This window comes from Thermobia domestica, chromosome 7 (assembly GCF_964235325.1).
Source record: "Thermobia domestica chromosome 7, izTheDome1.hap1.1, whole genome shotgun sequence".
Lineage (NCBI taxonomy): Eukaryota > Metazoa > Arthropoda > Insecta > Zygentoma > Lepismatidae > Thermobia > Thermobia domestica.
Window position 1 is genome coordinate 281,116,164 of NC_137460.1, and position 22,128 is coordinate 281,138,291.

Below are 22,128 nucleotides of genomic sequence, written 5' to 3' on the forward strand. Positions count from 1 at the left end.
TATTTACTTAGAATATCCGTCGTTATCCGAAGGCTGCCTACCCCTCTTAATAAAACCAACCGTGGGAAAAAGAGGAGTGGTCGAACAAGAATACTAACAGCAACTCCAGGAAAGATGGAACCAAAGAAGAAGGCTTTGCACAGCAAAAGCGAAAGAGATGTCGGTATTAGAATTCATTTACAACAAGTAATAGGAAGGTTGATACAAACTCAGAGTCCTCAATCGAAGACAGTATTTTCTCTCAAGAACAGTGTGTTGATATATCCTTTAGTAGTTCTGTTAGTGATGTAGGTCTATCAATAAACGAAATATGATGGGAAAACACTAATGTCAATGTTGAAAACAGTAATATTATACATCTTAAATTTTACATCAATAATGCGTACAGTTTCTGCCAGGTTTTCCAGACCAGTTACTAATGGTTGAGATCACTCAATGGTAATGGTTACTTCTTCTTTTCAAATTAAATAATATGTTTCAGAATTACTTCCGAATTTCTTTTCATGAAGTGAGTAGTGTGTTTTCTTGGAATGTAAATAATTATAGAATGGAAGTTATTATGTATATTGTTGAAATTATTAATATGTCAGGCGATGTAATTGTAAACTTAATAAAAAAAAGAAATAGCTCAACTCTGCACTGCACAGCATTATTAGTTTGATAGAGATTATTATTATTATTATTATTATTATAGTTCAATATGTCCGATTCTGTTCTGACTTTATGGGAGTTGGTGATGGTGATGATGGACGACATAGTAGACTGAAGAACGTGAGATGAATCGGGTTCGGGACAACCCTGAGAAGTCACACGGATAGGATGTTTATCTACCTAATGCCCACTTAACGAGAGCTAGGATCAAAACAGGAATCCTACATATCAGAACTGATCGGTCTACTACTGAGCCACTTCGAGAACCGGAAACATTCATGTTGGAAATAAACGTAATTCTTTCTACTCCTTATCTTATTCCGAATTGAATCCAAAGCACCGAGAATTATCAAAAACCGTAAAGAAAATATACATACTTCATATTACGAACAAGTACTATGACTACGGGCTATCTAGAAGCAAATGTGATTAAGGGGTTTGGATAGTTTATCTATTCATGTTACAATGTTCAATATTAATGTTTACAACGTTGAATATTAATGAAAAACGCAAGTAGAACTCGGCAAAAATTCAGACACTCACATATTATAATAATGCTTAAATATAGTTAGTGATGCCCACGAGACAAGATTTGAGGGTGTCTCGTCTCAATTTTTTTTTCCAAAGTTCTCTCTCGTCTCGAAAACTGTATATATTTTCTATTGAAATAGATCTGTCTCGTCTTGAATCTTGTAACTGTATATAACATAACCGAGTCGTTCATATTGCAGTATTATAATTACTAAGGGATGAAACTGAACAAGGACGGAAGTACAACTATGTGTATACAAACATCATGAATATCTAATATTCAGTCACGTGCGCAGGAACTTATTTCGGAAGGGATCCAAAGCTTTTCAGGGTCCAAACTAAATATACGAATAAGATATTTTTTTAACATTTGTAAAATCTATTCAAAAAATAGACTAAAGGTTAATTAAAACTTGGGATTTATTGAAGGATTAAGGTTCGTGATTTTGATTTTTTGTTACGTCACGCACTATACTTAGTGATACGCACGAGATGATACGGAATTTCGTTACAAGATTCAAGACGAGACAGATCTATTTCAATAGAAAATATATACAGTTTTCGAGACGAGAGAGAACTTTGGAAAAAAAAATTGAGACGAGACACCCTCAAATCTTGTCTCGTGGGCATCACTAACTATATTTAAGCATTATTATAATATGTGAGTGTCTGAATTTTTGCCGAGTTCTACTTGCGTTTTTCATTAATATTCAACGTTGTAAACATTAATATTGAACATTGTAACATGAATAGATAAACTATCCAAACCCCTTAATCACATTTGCTTCTAGATAGCCCGTAGTCATAGTACTTGTTCGTAATATGAAGTATGTATATTTTCTTTACGGTTTTTGATAATTCTCGGTGCTTTGGATTCAATTCGGAATAAGATAAGGAGTAGAAAGAATTACGTTTATTTCCAACATGAATGTTTCCGGTTCTCGAAGTGGCTCAGTAGTAGACCGATCAGTTCTGATATGTAGGATTCCTGTTTTGATCCTAGCTCTCGTTAAGTGGGCATTAGGTAGATAAACATCCTATCCGTGTGACTTCTCAGGGTTGTCCCGAACCCGATTCATCTCACGTTCTTCAGTCTACTATGTCGTCCATCATCACCATCACCAACTCCCATAAAGTCAGAACAGAATCGGACATATTGAACTATAATAATAATAATAATAATAATCTCTATCAAACTAATAATGCTGTGCAGTGCAGAGTTGAGCTATTTCTTTTTTTTATTAAGTTTACAATTACATCGCCTGACATATTAATAATTTCAACAATATACATAATAACTTCCATTCTATAATTATTTACATTCCAAGAAAACACACTACTCACTTCATGAAAAGAAATTCGGAAGTAATTCTGAAACATATTATTTAATTTGAAAAGAAGAAGTAACCATTACCATTGAGTGATCTCAACCATTAGTAACTGGTCTGGAAAACCTGGCAGAAACTGTACGCATTATTGATGTAAAATTTAAGATGTATAATATTACTGTTTTCAACATTGACATTAGTGTTTTCCCATCATATTTCGTTTATTGATAGACCTACATCACTAACAGAACTACTAAAGGATATATCAACACACTGTTCTTGAGAGAAAATACTGTCTTCGATTGAGGACTCTGAGTTTGTATCAACCTTCCTATTACTTGTTGTAAATGAATTCTAATACCGACATCTCTTTCGCTTTTGCTGTGCAAAGCCTTCTTCTTTGGTTCCATCTTTCCTGGAGTTGCTGTTAGTATTCTTGTTCGACCACTCCTCTTTTTCCCACGGTTGGTTTTATTAAGAGGGGTAGGCAGCCTTCGGATAACGACGGATATTCTAAGTAAATACTAACGCAGTGGAAGATATTGCTGCAAAATATAACATATGTAGTTTCTTGGATAGCTAATGTAACCGAGCTTTGAGGCAGAAGCTCTGATGAACCATGGTCCATACCCTCAGATGACAGCAACATTCTGCGTGGTAAGGTTGCCTATAGATTTTGCTGGTGAAACGGTGCGTTTCTGTTCAACGAGGGATTTGGACGGACATTTACTAAAGATATCAGAAATTAGTCTTCTGTAAAAGAAGCACTGTTGAAAGGGTATTTTACAGTCTTTTTAAATCGAGATATGATATTCTATTGTGTCATATTGTGGTATACCCGTCCTATATACTCATCAATAGACTGAGGAGAAATAGTTTCTCCTTGGTTATTAATCAGCCAGTCATCGCACACCCGATTGTAATGGGTCTTCAGAAGTCCATAAAGCGAAACATCCACCAGTTGCAATTTGACTGCAATCCGGGTTAAAATGTTCATAACACGCCAATTTGGGAAGCATTCTCTACCACAATGATGTTTACGTGGTTTTCGTGGTGTTCGAGGAGCAATATGATTGGATTTTCTTTCGAATATTTTGAAATTCGGTTAATGTGTTCTAACCAAACACCAAATATCTCAGCAATCATCCATCAGTGATCCTTGTTAATACCAAGCTATGAGGTGGTATTTTCGTCAGGAAGAAATTCTTGTACCCTACTCTCGAATATAGAAAAACTGGAGGAATGCTATTCCTAACTGCATTGAAGATAGATAGGACTGTCACTTGTTCAGCACGTTCCGCTCAAGTTACCTGTCCGAATTGATTCTGTCCTCGTGAAGCTATCACAGGTAGCGTTCTGTGTATGGTACTAAATCCAGTTTGACCACAGTTGAAAGTAGACTTCAGAGTGAAGTTACATTTCTCATATGCTAATTTCAAATTGTTCAAAAAGTCGTCCACGTTCTGCTTATTGAAGCTGGTACTTTTTGATAAACTTTTGATTCCAGGGATCGCAGAGATAACTGAGGGGGATGCTCTATAAAACCATTAAGCCAGCTATATCCCGCACTTTTCTGCACAGTTTTAAATTCTGGCATATTCTTCTTCAAGGCATTTTCATATGCGTAAGTTAAAGTTCGTCCGTGCTTCGTTCTTAGCCCATAGTTCGTCTTACTTGCACTAACGACAGTTTATCACAAAAAAAGATTTTCTTGAAGTACTACAGCATGTCCATTTGAGCCTTGCTTGTACTTTTAAATATGTCTAGCAAAGGCTGATTTCAATATGTTGTGTTCTCTTGCTACCTCTCAAATACTCTTCTTTTTCTATATTACAATCTTTACGGCTTGCAGAATATCACTATTTGCTGTTTGTATGTAGTCTAGGTTTATCTCCTTCCACTTGCGTGGCATTTTTCTGAAACACGGATGTGAAAAAGTACTAAATAAATATAACGTTATCCAAGCGAAAACACAGGAATTATAATAAATGTACCCAACGTTTTCACACTTGTGAGTAGAAAGGAGTGGGACAGTGTCCCAATTCTTCTGAACTCATCATGTCATAATCCTCCCTGTATACCCACTTTTACTACTGTCACTATAAAGCCACGAACTCTGGTATTAGAATCATACAAAAATTTTCTAAATATACTTTCAATACCTAACTCTCTACTTTTATATCAAATCCTCTACTACCTCTTCATATTGTGAAATATGTTTATAATATACATCTGATATAATAGTTATCAGCAGTGAAAGGAAATCTGTCTTTGCTTCTAAAACCTTGTGCACGTTCAGAACCTGGTAGCAATGCTCTTTTAATGTAGCCGCCACATCTACTAGCAACTGCTATGGCTTAACACAAATCACCAGAGAGGTATATCACTGTCCCACATCTCCAACTGTCCTAAACCTCACAATTTTCCCCTATATTTGTGTTGGCTCCCTGATACGGAATTTTATAAAAAATGTCATTATCTGAAAGTGCCAACGGGGTACATATTTTGGCAAAATTTTACTTTCGGTCTTACAGCGACTTCAGTCTTGTGATAAAGGTATAAACAAAGAACTTTACTTTGCTTCAAGACATAAATTACCTATAAGACACCCTTTAAAAATAACATAATAATTAAAATTATAACGTAAAGGTATGGCGCATGTTTGTTTTAGATAACCACCCGCTCAAGGGTTATTCCCTCCATGGGGGAAAAGAGAAGTCAAGGGTATTTCGAGAAAGGAGTTAGAGATGGTCTAAGGGATTTTCAAAATTTTTTAATAATTTTGTCATAAACAACGTGAGTAAATAGGACATTACGATCTTTACAATCGTAATCATAATCATGGTGGAGAAAGGAAATTGTACAATGAATTATGAACATCATGATGAAAATATTTGGATATACATTTCATCATATTGCGTTGTGGAGTGAAATCTATGAGACGAGGTGCGTTTGGACGAGACAAACTATAATATATTGTAAAATGAGGGATATAGGATATTCTTCTCCTTCGGGGACTGCTTCAAGCATTATTCAAAGGGATGGGAAGCTCTGTTAGTGACAAAGGAATTATTGCGTAGAATATGATTGTATGATATTGTGCGGAGGGTGATAGAGAAGAAACTTTCTGATGAGGGGAAGATCTTGATGATTCGGTGGTAAGGAATAATGATACATTGTAAAGAGGAGGAAGAGGTAGAATGACTGATGCTGTGAACGATATAAAAATAGATATTAGCGTTGATGGAATCGGAGAGGAGTGGACGATGAGGATGGAGCGTTCCGGAAGTATTTGAGGCAAAGCTTTTCTACATGGAACCAAATGTATGGAAAAGTCACGCGATCATAAAGCTCAGGAGCAGAGCTCGGGAGTTTGATGTGGTATGGAATTCTGAGTGTGTGATGTTCGAGAACCTTAAGTTTTTTATAAAAAAGGGGGTAGCTGCCGAGACCTAACGGTATGGCCGTAACTAATCACAGGTCGAAAGAAGACTACATAAGTATTTAAGAGTAGGTTTGCAGAAATACTCCAGGTTGTGCCAGTAAGTCGTTTTAATAGATTGAGTCGAATGTATGCCTTTTTGTTGATGTCCTGGACATAAGTCTTTTTTCTGAGGTGTCTATCTATGGTGAGTCTTAAGTATTAACAGTTTTGGAGATTCTAAGACGGTTGTCGTTAACAGTGATGGAAGTGAATTACTGTGAAATCTGGAGCGTTTCTTAGGGGCCAGAAAAACTGTAGTTTGGGTTTTAGCAGCATTGGATTTCAGTCGCCATTTATTGCACCAAAGAACAAACGTCTTTATCATTGGTTGTAAGGCGTTGTTTACTTAGTGTATAATACGGCAAATTGCAAGAAAAGCTGTATCATCAGCGTATGGAAATAACAATATATTGTGGGGAAAGAGGCATGTCAACAACATGAAACAGATATAATAAGGGTGATAGTAAAGAGCCTTAGATACGGCTGAGTGCATAAATATGATTTGATATGACAGTTGATTAAGGTATTCGTAAGTACGGTGGCCAAACAAGAAATTGTAAATAAAACGGATATATGCGATAAGGCGAAAGTGTAGCAGGTTTGAAGGCAAACCCTAACGCTACATGTCATTAAACGCCTTTTCTAAATTAGACTTGCAGTTGCAGTTGAGGAGACCCAGAAGCTGATCGTTGATGGTAATTTGTGGGCGGAAGCCTGCTTGATGGTGTGGTAAAGATGGTAATGAGAAACATGAGCATGAAGTCATTTGACGATATTTTTTCCCTAGGATTTTGATGAAAATTCTGTTGAGCTGTATCGGACGGTATTGTTGATTTTTAAAAAACACGAGAAATGTGGATGATTTCTAAGATTGAGCAGCATTCGTGGACTTTGTCTTACATGTCGACAGTTGTTATTGATTTCAGGGTCATTATAACATTTATGATAGATGAAATTAGTGATTTGTGTGGTAGAAATAAGGTAGTGAGTGCTTTGTGAGTATATATGTTGGGTTGAAGATGGATATGTGGTGAATTGAAGTTGAAATGCCTACAGGATGATAATTAGGCCTAAAATGCTAAGTGAATGATAGAGGTGTAAAAATCTTCTATAATTAGGAAGCAAAGGTTTTAGCTTTTTCCTGGTCTCTGTAAAATTCCTGATCGTGATGTAAGAGAGTATAAGAGGTTTGGGTAAATTTATTAGCTAATGCGTTGAAACGCATATAATATTGCCAAGGGTGTGATAAGGCAGAAATTGTGTTTCAGGATTTAATCCACTGTCGTAATTTATACACTGTTCGGTGAAGGGTTCTATGATGCTGAAGAGCTTCGTGGTTGCCAGTGCAAGCATATTCTGTATAGATTTGACGTGAGTGTTTAACTAGACGAAAGTAGCGCGGAGGAATTTAGGATGATGAGGTGATATATATGCGGTTTGAGGGATGAAAAGCTCAATTGCGAGTTGAGTGATTGGTGGTAGAGATGAGAGTGAATTAACCCTTAGAGAACCAAACCTCAAATATTAGGTAAAGTTCTAAGCGTGGGTTATTTTGACCCATTCGTGCTTCTTACAGTAAATTTCTTACGCTGTATACACTGTCAGTGGCGGCTCTTGATTCTTTCAAACAATACCTGAATTATAGTACTGTAACATTAGAAATTTATACATAGAAATACGCTTTGTTAGGAATAAATTGTCACACATTGTACTTTGATTACACCTGACAGTCCTTGCGGAGCGGTTTGCTGGTGCAATGCGCTTTGCAAACAAGCTTGTGACAGATTACATTCTTTTAAGGTGTGAAGAATCACGTGGCTTGCTAAAAAGAAAACCAGATATTTTAGGGAACTAAACCAAATATAACAAATGTTGAGAAGGAAATATGTAGTGGTGCGTGGAAGTGGGAAAAAAGGAGTTTGATAAAATAATATTTACTATTACTCTTACCCCAATCAAAGCTCGGTAGAACGGGGAAGTGATTGTTCCAGGTTTCATTTCAATCAGCAAAATAATAATAATAATAATAATAATAATAATAATAATAATAATAATAATAAAATGATTTTTGTGGGCCGTGCCGCGAGGTATCCAAGGCTGGGTGAAAATGACCTAGCTACACTTTCTACCATTTTTGGTTGTATTTTCTTTTTTTAATATGAATTCTACTGAAATGATTTCCAAAAGTAAAAATGGTTGCTAATGGAAGAATATCAAAAATATTAGCCAACTACCTCTTTTTGATATTGTGGTATTTCTTTATAAAAGATCATCTGGGCCAAATTGACCCAGTTTTGGTATTCAAAGGTGTAATTCATTTTTAGTAAAAGGAGGATAAGCCGCTGACAGTGTATGAGTTTAGTAAGTTTAGTAGCGAAGTATTAGCCGAGGAGGTGCTCAGACGGAGGAAGAAGTAGTGGAAACTTTATGAGTGAGTGTAATGGACACATGTTAACTACCCAGAGGATCTAGAATGTACATGAAAATACTGTGGGCAAGAGATCATGTGATCACTATGTCAGTAGTAGTGTTAGATCAGGAACGGATTGGTTTTAGTAATGGGTGAATGAAGCATGTAGTGGAGGCAGAGATAAAATTGTTATAAGCTGTTTCTCTCGGTCTGAGCGGCTATGGAAGTTAATATTGGAAGAGATCAGGTAATGTCGGAAATTATTAGAAATATATTGGAATGGGAGGGGAATAGGACGACCTGGTCGAACATAGATGACTGTCATTGTGACACATACAGATCTGTAATAAATAGTTATGATTAGATGTTCTGGAATATTAGATGGAGAGTCAATACTATACCATGTGTAAGGATAAAATACTATTGTCACGGCGCTGGTGGCGCGTCAAGCCGTAAGCTTCTTATCGTGTCGAATAAGTTGATAGCCGGTAAATTTGCAATAAAATTTGGAAGTGAGATGCGTTTTACTGATAAGCAATGTGTGAAATTGTTCCTCGTATAATAATTGTTCAAATATGAGTTTATGAAGTAAGTAGAAGAGAATGTTGAGAAATAGAAATAAAAGTCATATTCAAATACCTAGGTATATATGATCACTATGAAGTTATATATTTGTTTCGAGTGGAGATACATGGAATTGCACGTACGAACCATTGTAAGTGGCATGAAAATCGAAGTGAAGAATGTTGCGAGCTGCGTGCTGAACGTGTAATATTCATGGTTGTGCAAAAGATGAACGTTTTGAAGAGTGTGGTTGCCAAATGCTAATAGTTTATGAATATAAAGAAATTGATAAGTTTCTCGTGAAGTCTCGTCTTTTCGATATGGAACATAATGAGTCAACAGTGAACATAATGAGTTTCCTTATGTGTAATACACCCCTATTAGAAGAAATCCTTGTTTACTTCTTTCTACTTAATAAATATTTTATTTTGAGTGCTGGTATTTAGGCAATTCAATAGTCACATAGGTATCGAACTTAATTATAACAAGAAAGATATTGCTTCAATAAAGTGAATGTACAGTTTCGCTTAAAGCGTATCCACTATCTGGTGTTTGTATTTAATATGGTAAATATAATATAAATTCAAATCCTAGTTCTTATCTTATCAGGCAAAAATGGTCCCGGGTCCAGGAGGCAAAGTGATACCATTCATGAAATTTTCTTTCACGTTACCACTGTAGGGTCAAGAACAATGAATGTCACGAGGGTAAAGTATACTAACAGGGCGTAAACATTAGGGACAAGGGGTATGCTGATAGCGATTTGGTGTGGGGTCTAAAGTGAGGTACTATATATTGCATGAATAAAGGGTGCTGAGTTTGGAAGCGTTTGTTGATATAGGTGAGATTTAGTTTTTCGTACTGTAATATGGGGAAAGTTATGCGTTGGTATAGCTCCAGAGTAGGACTAGGTAATCGAACAAGGAAAGCTCTTTGGAAAACATTTGGTTAGAGGAACAAAAGATTTTGATAAATTATGGATGATGCGGCTATCCGCCCCGTAAATCTGTGTGTTAAATTTTGCAATACGTAATCTAAGTATGTACTTAGGATAGTCTATGCTTAAAGTTAAAAAAAAAATGTCATCAAACCGTAGAAAAGTTAAAGTTCGTGCTCCTTCTTCGGGAAAAATATTTGTGCTATTTCTGTGCTTTTTCATTTCCATTGTGAACCCAGTAGTAAGTTTACGGCTAGAGTCTGCGTTTGCCAGTATCTCCAGCTGGAAATGCAGTGATATACCGTTATCACTTATTGCTACAGAACACTCAATTAATACAATTTGCAATGTTCAACCCAGATGGCAAGAAAAGAGTGAGAGTGACTAGAAAAACGTGATCCCATGCTAGGGAAGTGTGCCGTCAGGTGCTCCATATTCTGCGTTTAACGTGGTGATGTACAGAAGAATGCTGGTCAAAAGTGCAGTGAAAAAAAAAACACGTTTAAACTATACTATCTAAATATACAATGCATTATAATCAATTTTACGGACTGTGGTATGAATATTAGTTAGTTGCTGGAATATAGCTGTTTAGTGGTAATTGAAACATGTCTGAAAGTATTGGTAAGGAACAGTGGAATGCCTTTTCTCAACCAATTCTCTACATAGATAAACGACCGCAAAACCATAGGGGCGGATTGTTTGTAGTATTAAAATAAATAGAGCAGCAGAGCACAGAATGACCTCGTATGTGAGTGTGAAATTATTTGAGCCCAAGTAAGTCTATCCAAAACAAACTTCGTCCGGTGTTTCTGCAGACCATATACGAACAGTCCTCAAAGTTTAATTGAAACATGCCACGAATCATTTCCAAATGTTGTCACAAGATGACATAATTGCTCTTTTTGGTGGCTATAACTTGGGCTTACATATGGATCTACAGTAAACATAGGATAACATCACACAAATGATATTCCTTTGTCGAACATTCTACTCAAGCACTCGACTTGGGATTGTACGATCTTCATAACGCGCGTAAAAATAGCAGCTTAAATTATGTCATGTCTATTTTTCCGATAGAATCCGTCATCTCATATAGTGTTCCTTCTCCCAGACCGCGAGTTGCCCGTTCCCTATCTTACTCACAACCCCAGAAGCCAGCAATCCAACTCAAAAAGACAGTTTGTACCTGACTGAAGGAAGGCCCCTTTGGTTGAAATTTGCAAAGTGCAACAGGTGATACAGTGGACACTTTTACTAGATTGAACAATAGACGAGGCACTGGATTCTTTCCCTCATGTTTTTAATGCAACAATAAATACTTTGTGCTGTTCAAAAAAGTAAAAACAATGAAATTTCCAATGAGGCACGGCGAACAGAGTCGCTACACATTTTAAAATAAAAAAAAGCTTTGGGAACTGCGGTGTGCATTTCCAAATGAATACATATCTTAAAATAATTTCTGATATACGACTTAATATAAAAAAGCTATTGAGATGCAGCAAACACCTAGATTATATCTAAAAAAAAAAGACCCCAGCATCAACAACACTACACAATTTTGGTGTCTTATCAGATCTAGGTCTAGTTGTAATATATTCTCAACTGCATAATCGACGTACCCCACTGTTCAATCCGTTTACTCGTCCACTTTATCTCATTTATCTATCACTCCCCCAGAGGATGAGTTACTCTTATTTTCACTCCGGCCTGAGAGCCTCTGGCCAGGACAATATAAGCTGGACGTTAATGTGTTCGAAATCGTATATTATTTCTTTTCCACTTTCGCTCATTTTTAATAGATGTTTCAGGGAAACGTGTTTTCCCTGTTCTTGGAAAAAAAGCCCGATTCTCTTCCATTTGTAAATGTGGATTAGAAAGTATGTGTCATCCAAAAGTAATATCTCGCTACTCTAAACATATCAATCCTCTGCGAGAAAATTATCAAATGCATTACTTCCCGTTCAGTACAATCCCAAAGTTGGTAGTGGAGGGTGGACGGCCAATCTGCCGTCAGAGGGAGCCAAAACGTGATTTTTTTGTTTCGCATTTATATAAAACTGTAAATAAAAGTTTCATTATTTTTCATCCGCTGTTTCATTTTTAACTGCCCTAACATAAAAAATAATACAAACCCATATCTATACGTGTTAACATTAGAATCAATAAACGAAAACCCGAAAGCTCCTCGTAAAATATCAACTTGGAAAAAAAAATGCTGGTGTGCTTGGCACAATACAGAAAACTAACTACCGATGATGAAGCAGTGTAACCAATCCGAGGAGATATTTGCTTCATCTGCGGGTCAAGGGAAAGCAACAGAACTCGCCTTGAATGTAATGATTGTTGAAAAAACATGTTCAGAAAGCAGTCAATAATCTTTGAACCCGCCTCTATTCTATATATTGTGCAAAAACATATGCAAAAAGCACTCAATCATTACTGCTCTCTGCAACAAATATCAGCATTATAACAACAAGCTCAGTGACATGGATATTGGTTTGGTTCGAATCTGTTATCTTGTGTTTTGTTCAGTGTTTCCACTCATATTTAGCAGTGTTGTAGTTTAATGAAACTTATACTTTTGGCCAACAATGATTTGTTTTAAATTACTAAACCTAAATGCTCCAAAACATACTTTTTGCATCATGCACAATGCTGAAAAATGCGAATAATCAATCACGGCCGAATTGTCGTTGTCGCGAGCGGAAACGTGAATTGGTAGTTTGTGAGATTGATACCTAATATTGAACGAAATTTATCGCACTTTTGACAACTAAGATGTTTCGCATTTGTATATTTTATCACGTGTGTAAATTCAATATACATTTTATGTACAAAAATGATTTTTTAGTAACTAGTTTCACATATCTTACAATGTCTTTCCACTAACAAAATATGGACTTCATGTAAACGCTTTTCACAATTATGCACAGCCATCTTTTACCTGTATGAGATAGCATGTTTCCCCAAAACTGAACTTCGATTATACCGTTCTTCATACTCTTGACATGAGCAGTTCCTCCCCATCTGTATTAATATATTTGTTGGGAAATATAAACTTTAATTAAGCGCTTTCTACACACGTAGAACGCTTTAGTTTTTTCCTTGGTATTTAATAATATGTTTGCTCCTGTGCGTTTTAACATGTGCATTGTAAAACGTGAGCTCCATATAAATCTTCTTTTCGCCTGTGTGTTGTCATGAGTGTGAGAGTTTCACCTGTGCACTAAAATGTCCTGCCAAACTTGAACATAGAACAAGTAGTATTCCAAACTCTTCGTATATGTGAAGTTTTCCACCTGTGTATATTAAAATTTGTCTTGCCAAGCTTGAACGCCAACTATATGACGCACTCAAATCAGATGTTGCTATCTTATTATTGCTTGATTTTACAGGATCACGCTTTAAATTTTATAGAAATGTGCTGAAATACCGATATATTAATATACTGGTGTAAAATTTTGTATGCTGGTTCGTTTTCGCAGGTGTGATGTTGTCTTATAGTACCAGATTTTTATAAGGTAAACAGAACGTTTTTGAATAAAATTTAAAACCTGATTTAACAACTTTCTTAAAAAACGAGTGGAAAGTTGGTAAGTCAGCATACTCAAAAACTTCTAAGTATACAAGAGAATAAGTAAAGAATACGAAACATAGCTTCGAACTTCATTTTTAACAACCCACATGCACATTCACCTTATATCATCATCCCGCGCTTGAGGTACAGACCCTCTTTTCGCACAAACACCACGAATTCCGGTAAAGTCATTAACACTTTGGATAAAAATGCTATTAATCTTGCTTTGGAATTAATGAGGACAACAACTGGAATGCAATCGTGTTCAATGTTATTAGTGAGTCATTTTTTGACACATACAACCTTAATACGATTTTAACGTAAAGTTTATCTGATCAGTTTAACCCATGTGGAAGGGACGAAGACTTGAGTTGATGATCGCTTCTTATCTTCAATTTGCCTAAAATTTTCTGTCAAAGAGCATGAAAGAATGTCGTGGAGAAGGGAAATATAAATTTATGCGGTGAAAATGGAACTGCGCAACTATATATCGGCTAGCAAGATGCAGCTAAACTGCAGATGGTCCAGAAAGTCCTAGTGCTGGAATTGACATGTTTTTCCGCTGGATCTACACTTGTAGCTGATGAGGAAGGTGCACCCTTACTATAGATGTCACTAAAACTTGTTGCCCTTAACTCCCTTATATACAAGAATTCTCATGGACTATATTTAAAATTTTTATCTGTAGATAAATGTTTCTTTGTGAAATTGTCACTTGAATCTTCGTCGGCGTCAGCCATCTTCACACTATACAGCAATCGCTGTGGCGGCAAAGCAGAAGAGCCATTTGTAGAGTAGATGCGGAACCAATTTCCTGTAACATCTGCCCCCAAAATACGGACTTAATTTATCCTTCACAACTAACATTCCATTCCAAAGCGCACGTACATTTGAAGGGCATAATGTGGTCTGACTCCTTTAAAGTTTAATTCTGTTGTAGTCCTTTTAAGCAGTGTATTTATCGTGCACATAATATTTCTGCCAAAACAACTTGTGAGAGCGGCAAATTCTTTTCTATATACCATGTCTACTTACGTGTCTTGCCAAACTGATTCTAAACTAAATCCTACTGAACTTCCTTCTCATATCTGTGGTTATTGAACTATGTGTTTTACCATGTGATTTGCCAAATGCGAACTGCCAGTAAATGTATTTCTACACTCTTTGCGCGTGTAAGATTCTTGTACTGTGTGGATTAACATTTAACTTGCTATATGTGAACTTTGAGTAAATGCCATTCTACGTTCTATGCATCTCTTTGGTTTGTCACTTGTGTATTGAAATGCCTTGCAAGGATTGAGCGTAGGCTAAATCAGTTTCAACATCTATTCGTGTGAGATTTTCGTCCTGTGTGGCTTAAGACGTATGAGATTTGGTCTCCTGTGTGGAATAACTTGTGTGTAGCCAACTCTAAACGTCGTTTAAATGCTGTACCACACTTTGCCATGTGTGATGTTTTTCACCTGTGTGGATTAACATGTGTGTAGCCAAATTTGAACGTAGACTAAATCCCTAACCACACTCTTGGCACGTGTAAGGTTTTTCGCCTGTGTGGATTAACTGGTGTTTAGCCAAATTTGAACGTTGGTTAAATGACTTACCACACTATTGGCATGTATGACGTTTTTTTCCTGTGTGGATTAACATGTGTCTAGCCAAATATGAACGTTGATTAAATGACTTACCACACTCTTGACATGTGTGATGTTTTTCACCTATGTGAATTAACACGTGTTTAGCCAAATATGAACGTTGATTAAATGACTTACCACACTCTTGGCGTGTATGACGTTTTTCTCCTGTGTGGATTAACATGTGTGTAGTCAAAGTTGAAAGTCGTTTAAATGCCCTACCACACTCTTGGCAAGAGTGAGGTTTTTCACCAGTATGGTTTAACATGTGTGTAGCCAAATGTGAACGCAGAGTAAATGACTTACCACACTCTTGGCATGTGTGATGCTTTTCACCTGTGTGGGTTAGCGTGTGTGTAGCCAAATTTGAACGTTGATTAAATGACTTACCACACTCTTGACATGTGTGATGTTTTTCACCTGTGTGGATTAACATGTGTGTAGCCAAATGTGAACGCTTAGAAAATGACTTACCACACTCTTGGCATGTGTGATGTTTTTCACCTGTGTGGGTTAGCGTGTGTGTAGCCAAATTTGAACGTTGATTAAATGACTTACCACACTCTTGACATGTGTGATGTTTTTCACCTATGTGGATTAACACGTGTCTAGCCAAATATGAACGAAAACTAAATCCCTTACCACACTCTTGGCACGTGTAAGGTTTTTCTCCTGTGTGGATTAACATGTGAGAAGCCATATTTGAACGTTGATTAAATGACTTACCACACTCTTGGCATTTGTAACGTTTTTCTCCTGTGTGGGTTAACATGTGTCTAGCCAAAATTGAACGTTGATTAAATGACTTACCACACTCTTGGCATGGGTGACCTTTTTCTCCTGTGTGGATTAACATGTGTCTAGCCACATATGAACGTCGAGTAAATGACTTACCACACTCTTGGCATGTGTGTAACCTTGCTCCTGTACGATTTAACATGTGCGTAGCCAAACATGAACATACACTAAATTCCATTCCACATACTCCGCAGATGTGGGATTTTTCACCTGTATGCACTAAGTTATTGCTTGACAAAGTTGAACTTTGACTAAAGTGTTTTTCACTCTTTCGGTAGGTATGACGCTTTTCACTCTCCTGAGCTAAAATATGCCTTGACAAAACTGATGGATGAAACCCCTTGCCAAACTGCATCGAAGTATGAGATTCCTCATCTGAATGAAAAATGGTTTCCTTTAAAGTAATACACGTATCGTCTTCTCCGTGGAATAGTAATACGTTATCGCGCCTGTAACAAATCCAACAAATAAGGAAATGTGAATGGAGATAATGATTAAGTAGCAACAAAAAAAGTAATCATTCTCTATATTTCATGATAAAATTACACTTAATTTGTTTTATTACATGAAATGTTGTACAAATATGAAATGGAGTACCACTGAGTAGTTTCCATATCTTTCTATTCTCAAAATAAGAGGCTGTAGTTTGCTTCACTATAACAAATTGAGCCATCATTTATACCGTGGCTGTCATAAGTTTTTGACCGTGGCTGCTTTGAAACAAATGCACAGTACGAGAATTAAATCTGTCTTATCTGTAGTTTCATGTGGAGAAAAAACAAACTTGCGTACCAAAGGTTTAAGAACAACAGAACTTATTAATATAAACTCTACCAAAGATCATTCACTTATATCATCATAAGAGGAATACGAAAGACATTTTGAAACAAAGGATGAAAATAATATACAACTTTCCAAGGCGAGGTAGAGAAACTTAACGTAACCAGACTAAAGACGAATCATTTACAGCGTAGTGATTGTAGTTCAGTGGTCTAGGCGCTTGGCCAGTAATCTGGAGGTTATTCGATCGAATACACGTAGAGCATTTTTTTTTACTTTAGGAATGTTGATGGCGATTGATCAGCGATAACACGCGCTTTATTACATTCAAATATCTGAATACTTCTATAATAATTCTTTAATAATAAATTTCTATGATAGACACGCCCCTGTAGTTAAGAAACGTGTTTCGCGAGCCCCATCACCATGTTAAACCGATGAATTACGTTCGTTAATGGCGCGGAGAGATAAAGCTTATAGAGACATGTTAAAAATAGTGATCCTTCCAGTGATAGCACAATAAATCCTAATACAAAATTCGAAAACAATAGGATATTAGGAAACCGTTGCATTCAAGAAGTAAGGAAGGCAAAACGGCGCTGTGCCTATTAAATATTCGAATACCAAAATAATAGAGCAGTTCTTCGGAAATGGCTAAAGTATTAGGTGTTGGGAGAAACATAGCCAAGAACGCAGTTAATTATACGCCAGATGAATTGAACACCGTTTCTGTCAAAGGTGTATGATACCAGCCTCCACGAAACTGCAAACAATGAATAATTTTGTAGCTTCGGAAATTAACTCTCTGTTCTCGTTTTCTCACGTACAGCCTGCACATATATTAAAAGCGATCCAAAAAATTAAATCTAAAGCCACTGGTACAGATGATATTTCAATAACCATGATCAGGAAAATCCTACCGATGTACTTAATCCTATCACTGACATATTTAATTACTCTCTTGCCACAGGTACTTTTCCCACAGTATGGAAACTCGCTAAGGTCCCCCCACTTCCAAAAAAGAACAACGCTGATAATATTGCAGACTATCGTCCTATCAGTGTCCTTCCCGAGCTTACAAAAGTTTCTGAATATATTGTAAATGATCAAATTCGGGAATACCTAACAACAAATAATTTATTGGATACATTTCAATCTGGTTTTCGAAGTAATCATAGCACATGCACTGTACTAGTAAACATAACAGAGGATATAAGATTGGCTATTGATAACAGAAAACTGACGCTCCTTACTCTACTTGACTATAGTAAGGCATTTCAAAGGATTGATTTTGACATATTACTTCAGAAATTATCATTAATTTTTCTGAATCAGTGGTTAAATGGTTTCATTCTTACCTTCACGAACGTAAACAAAGAGTAGTGATCAATCAGGATCACATATCAACATGGCATTGTATCAACAGTGGAGTGCCGCAGGGTAGCGTACTAGGTCCCCTACTCTTTGGCCTTTACATTAATGATCTCCCAAAAATTCTTACCTATTGTAAATACAATATTTACGCTGATGATTTTCAGTTATATGCTTGTTGTCCCCAACAAGATAATAATGCGATTGAGAAAATAAATACTGAGTCAAAAAGAATCAGCGACTGGTCTACGGCTCATGGGTTAAAATTAAATGCAACAAAATCGCAATGCATCTTAATTCGCTCCCCAAGAATTCTTTCTTCTATTAATATCTATCAGCTCCCAAATATAATATTGTCCAATACTGTTATTCCATTTTCTACAGCTGCAAAAAATTTGGGAGTCACAATCAACCAAAATCTCTCCTGGTCAGATCAAATAAATGGAGTTTGTAAGAGAGCATTTGGTGCCCTACATACGTTAAATCGACTAAGAAATTTCTTACCAATATCTTTGAAGATCAAACTTTTCAAGGTACTGGTGTTCCCACATCTTGACTATTGCGACTCAGTCTATTCTGATCTAACAGAAAATGAATCAAAGTGCTTGCAAAGAGTGCAAAATGCCTGCATTAGATTTATTTTCAATATAAATTACAGGGAACATCTCACATCTTTTTATAAAAAACTGTCATGCCTGACGTTAGTCGGAAGAAGAAATTTACATAATCTTACCCTATTGTACAAAATACTTACTACTCAGAACCATCGTATCTAGCCCGTAGATTTTAAAATTTATCAGACTTTTATACTAGAAGCACAAGATCACAATATAATTTCTTGCTCTTCATCCCCAGTCAAATTCTGATTCATACTCAAAATCCTTCACAGTAAGTACTACACGCCTCTGGAACAGTTTACCTCAATTAATACACAAGGTTTCCACAGTTGCCAAATATAAAAAATCGGTATATTCCCTTCTCTTAAGTAAAGATAAGGACACTGGTAGCACATGAGGCATCTTCGTTTTACCAGATTCTTAATAATCCACATATGAACACACAACCAATAGGTAACCTATGTTAATTTGTACAGCTTATTCATACTTCTAGTACCGCTAGATGCAATACGCAATTTTTGGTTTCTCCATGTTATTTTTGTTTCCCCTATTGTATATTATTTTTCAATTTTTGTTTTTGAAGTGCTTAACCATTTCTTTTACTTAAGTAGTATATTGTTTTTTATGTGGTTCAATACTTTTTTTTGTAATTGTTAATATTTTCTATATATTGGTGTTTTTTTAAATATATATAATGTATGCAAGTGGTTAAGTCGGCAGAGCCTTAACTTCGCCACGTAAAAGACGTCATAAATAAATAAATAAATAAATAAATAAATACTAGTTTGTTTCGACACTTGAACTATCACATTTTCAGGAATAATACTAGTGATAATAAATATTATCTGGAAAAATATTTGAAAATTAAAAATTTATTATCGCTCAGGTCATACCATTACAAGCAGAAACCTGATATTAGCCAAAAGAAATTGGTTTTCTGTAACGTTGCCCATGAAAAGACGAATTTCTCATCTAGATTCTAAAAAAAAAAAAAAAAAAAAAAATCATGATAAGACTTAACATTTTAAATTCCAGACGGGACAAGGCTAACTCACTCTATCGTCACGTTTTGGAGATGAGAATCGAGACGAGACGAAAAGTATCGTAAACATTTATCGTCTTATCTCGATTCTAGAAATAGTGGATGCCACTCTGTAAGCAATAACTGCTATGTAGACTGAATCTTATATATTATTTTGTTACTTTGTACTTCAGAACTCACTGAATTATGGTCTGTATATATATTTTTGTAGCAAAGCTTTTATAATTACATCTGCAAACTCCACACGATAGTTTATTACAAGCTTTAGTGTTCAATAATATCCAAGTCTTTCTATTACAGTTATTTTCCTGGAAACGTAAAGTAGAATATTTTCTACACGAAATATTAGGACAAAGCTTTCGTTTAAATTAGAGTAGCTGTAAAGGTGTCTCATGAAGGTACGGAACCCCTTCCTCGAAACCCCTACGTTTAAGTAAGTTTTGCCAAAATTTAGTGCAACTATAAAACTTTTAATAGCATTATTATTATTATTATTATTATTATTATTATTATTATTATTATTGAAGTGTTGTAAATTTAATGATACAACCTGTTCCACCCAGCTCCCGCCTAGTATGCATTGTGCTGAACAAACAACGTGTGTATAGGTTTTCTCCGTGTTCTGCTTCCTCTTACTTTCTTTATTTCAATATTTCCTTCATTCTCATCATCGACGTGTTCTGTAGCTTAACCGGCATAACCATTACTTAAAAACAAATTTTCGTACGGCTCTTGTGAGTTCAGACTCCATACTTTCTACACGAAATTTGCCTCGCAACTTTCCGTTATAACATTTAACTACTTCTTGGGAAACTTTCCGTTATAACATTTACCTAGTTGTAGGGAAACTTTCCGTTATAACATTTAGCTAGTTGTAGGGACGTATGGAGAGGTATGTCCTGTTGGTCCTGACACTTCTCTCTAATCCCGACTATTTTGTAACTTCTGGCTAACGCTACGGGCGATTTTACAGGTTTTAATACAATGTGTCCTCATACGGAAATTGTTACCTATATTATTAATATTATTATTATTATTATTATTACTGAATATTTGAGACCTCAATATTACGCCCTACAGCAATGTAAATAAACATACTGAAGTTACGGAAATGAAAATAAATTCTTTTAACCCTATATAAGGATGAATTGAGTTATGAGACACTATGCAAAGAAAATATAGGAAAAAGGTGTCAGCTACTGGATAATGTGAAAATCGAACAGAACTTAAGTAAGATTTGTCTTTATCACAACACCCTTTCAAAGTAACACCCTTTCTTTGGGTAAAGGACAGTAGTGTAATAACCTAACTCCTGGGCCAAACTCTAGGCCAACCCATTTTGGAAATATCTTTTACCAGCACAGATTAAGTAGAGTGATATTGGGCAGGGTGCTTTGCGCATAGGCTTTTAAGACATTTAAAATCATAAAATACTTACATCTAAAACTTACATCTAACATTAAAAGTAAAAAAGAAGTCTTTACGTCAAATTATACATCCTGGGTTGATTTTAAGAATAAAAGATTGGTGAATGTATCTAATGCTATTAATAAACAAGATGTTGTAACATTAGAGCAGCTGGAATAAGTAAACGAAGAGTTTACGCGAAAAGAAACTGTAGAATTACCATGTCGATTGGCAAAAGATGATGTTGAGAAACTAGTCATTTTTGTAATATAATATAGCAGCTGTCTACAAATTTCTTTATAGAAGTAGGTTAATGCATACAGAATCAAGTTTCAATTCATAACTTATAGACACATTTTTAAATGACATTCTAGTTGAAAGTTTTCCATTACACTTTAATATAAATGATCAGTTAACAATTAGACAATCCAGATTCTGATTTGAAACAAGGCAAAAAAAATTAATGCGTATTATGTATATAGAAAGAGAGGATGAAGATGAATACGAAAACGAATCAAGTGATAGTGATAATGTTAGGAGGGTAGTATTAGGTAATGATGAATTTTAAATTTCTATATAATAAACAGGATTATTGTGTTAAGTGTAAGAAATCAACAGATACGAAGAAAAACACTATTAGAATAGAAAAAAAAAACAGAATGGAAGATATAGTAAGAAAGGTATTGGTTCAGTATGTGGTGTTACTAAATTGTAATTCGTTTAAAAGAAAGATTGACTAGAACAAGGTAAAGGTATTAGAGAAGACATTATAGAAGAAATTCACAAACCTTCCGGAAAGAATTATCCTAGGTTAAATGTTATTGTTAAAGGTATAAATGATTTATGGCAAGCAGATCTTGTGGAAATGCATAGTGGCATGTTAAAAGGTATCTCCAAGTTAAACAAAGGCTATGAGTATTTGCTAACGATTATAGATGTGTTTTCGAAATATGATTTTACTGTTCCTGTTAAAGATAAGAGCAGTAAAAATGTTACA

At 35.6% G+C, this 22,128-nt stretch overlaps 1 protein-coding gene across 1 annotated transcript in view; it reads right to left on the bottom strand.

The window, feature by feature from the left end:
* Nucleotides 1-12,682: 12,682 nt before the first annotated feature.
* Nucleotides 12,683-22,128, bottom strand: part of LOC145690968 (uncharacterized) — a 94,623-nt gene continuing 85,177 nt past the window's right edge. Inside the window, exon 2 of the transcript XR_014132309.1 lies at nucleotides 12,683-16,363. The gene's annotated coding sequence lies outside the window, so the exon portion shown is untranslated. The remainder of the gene's footprint in view (nucleotides 16,364-22,128) is intronic.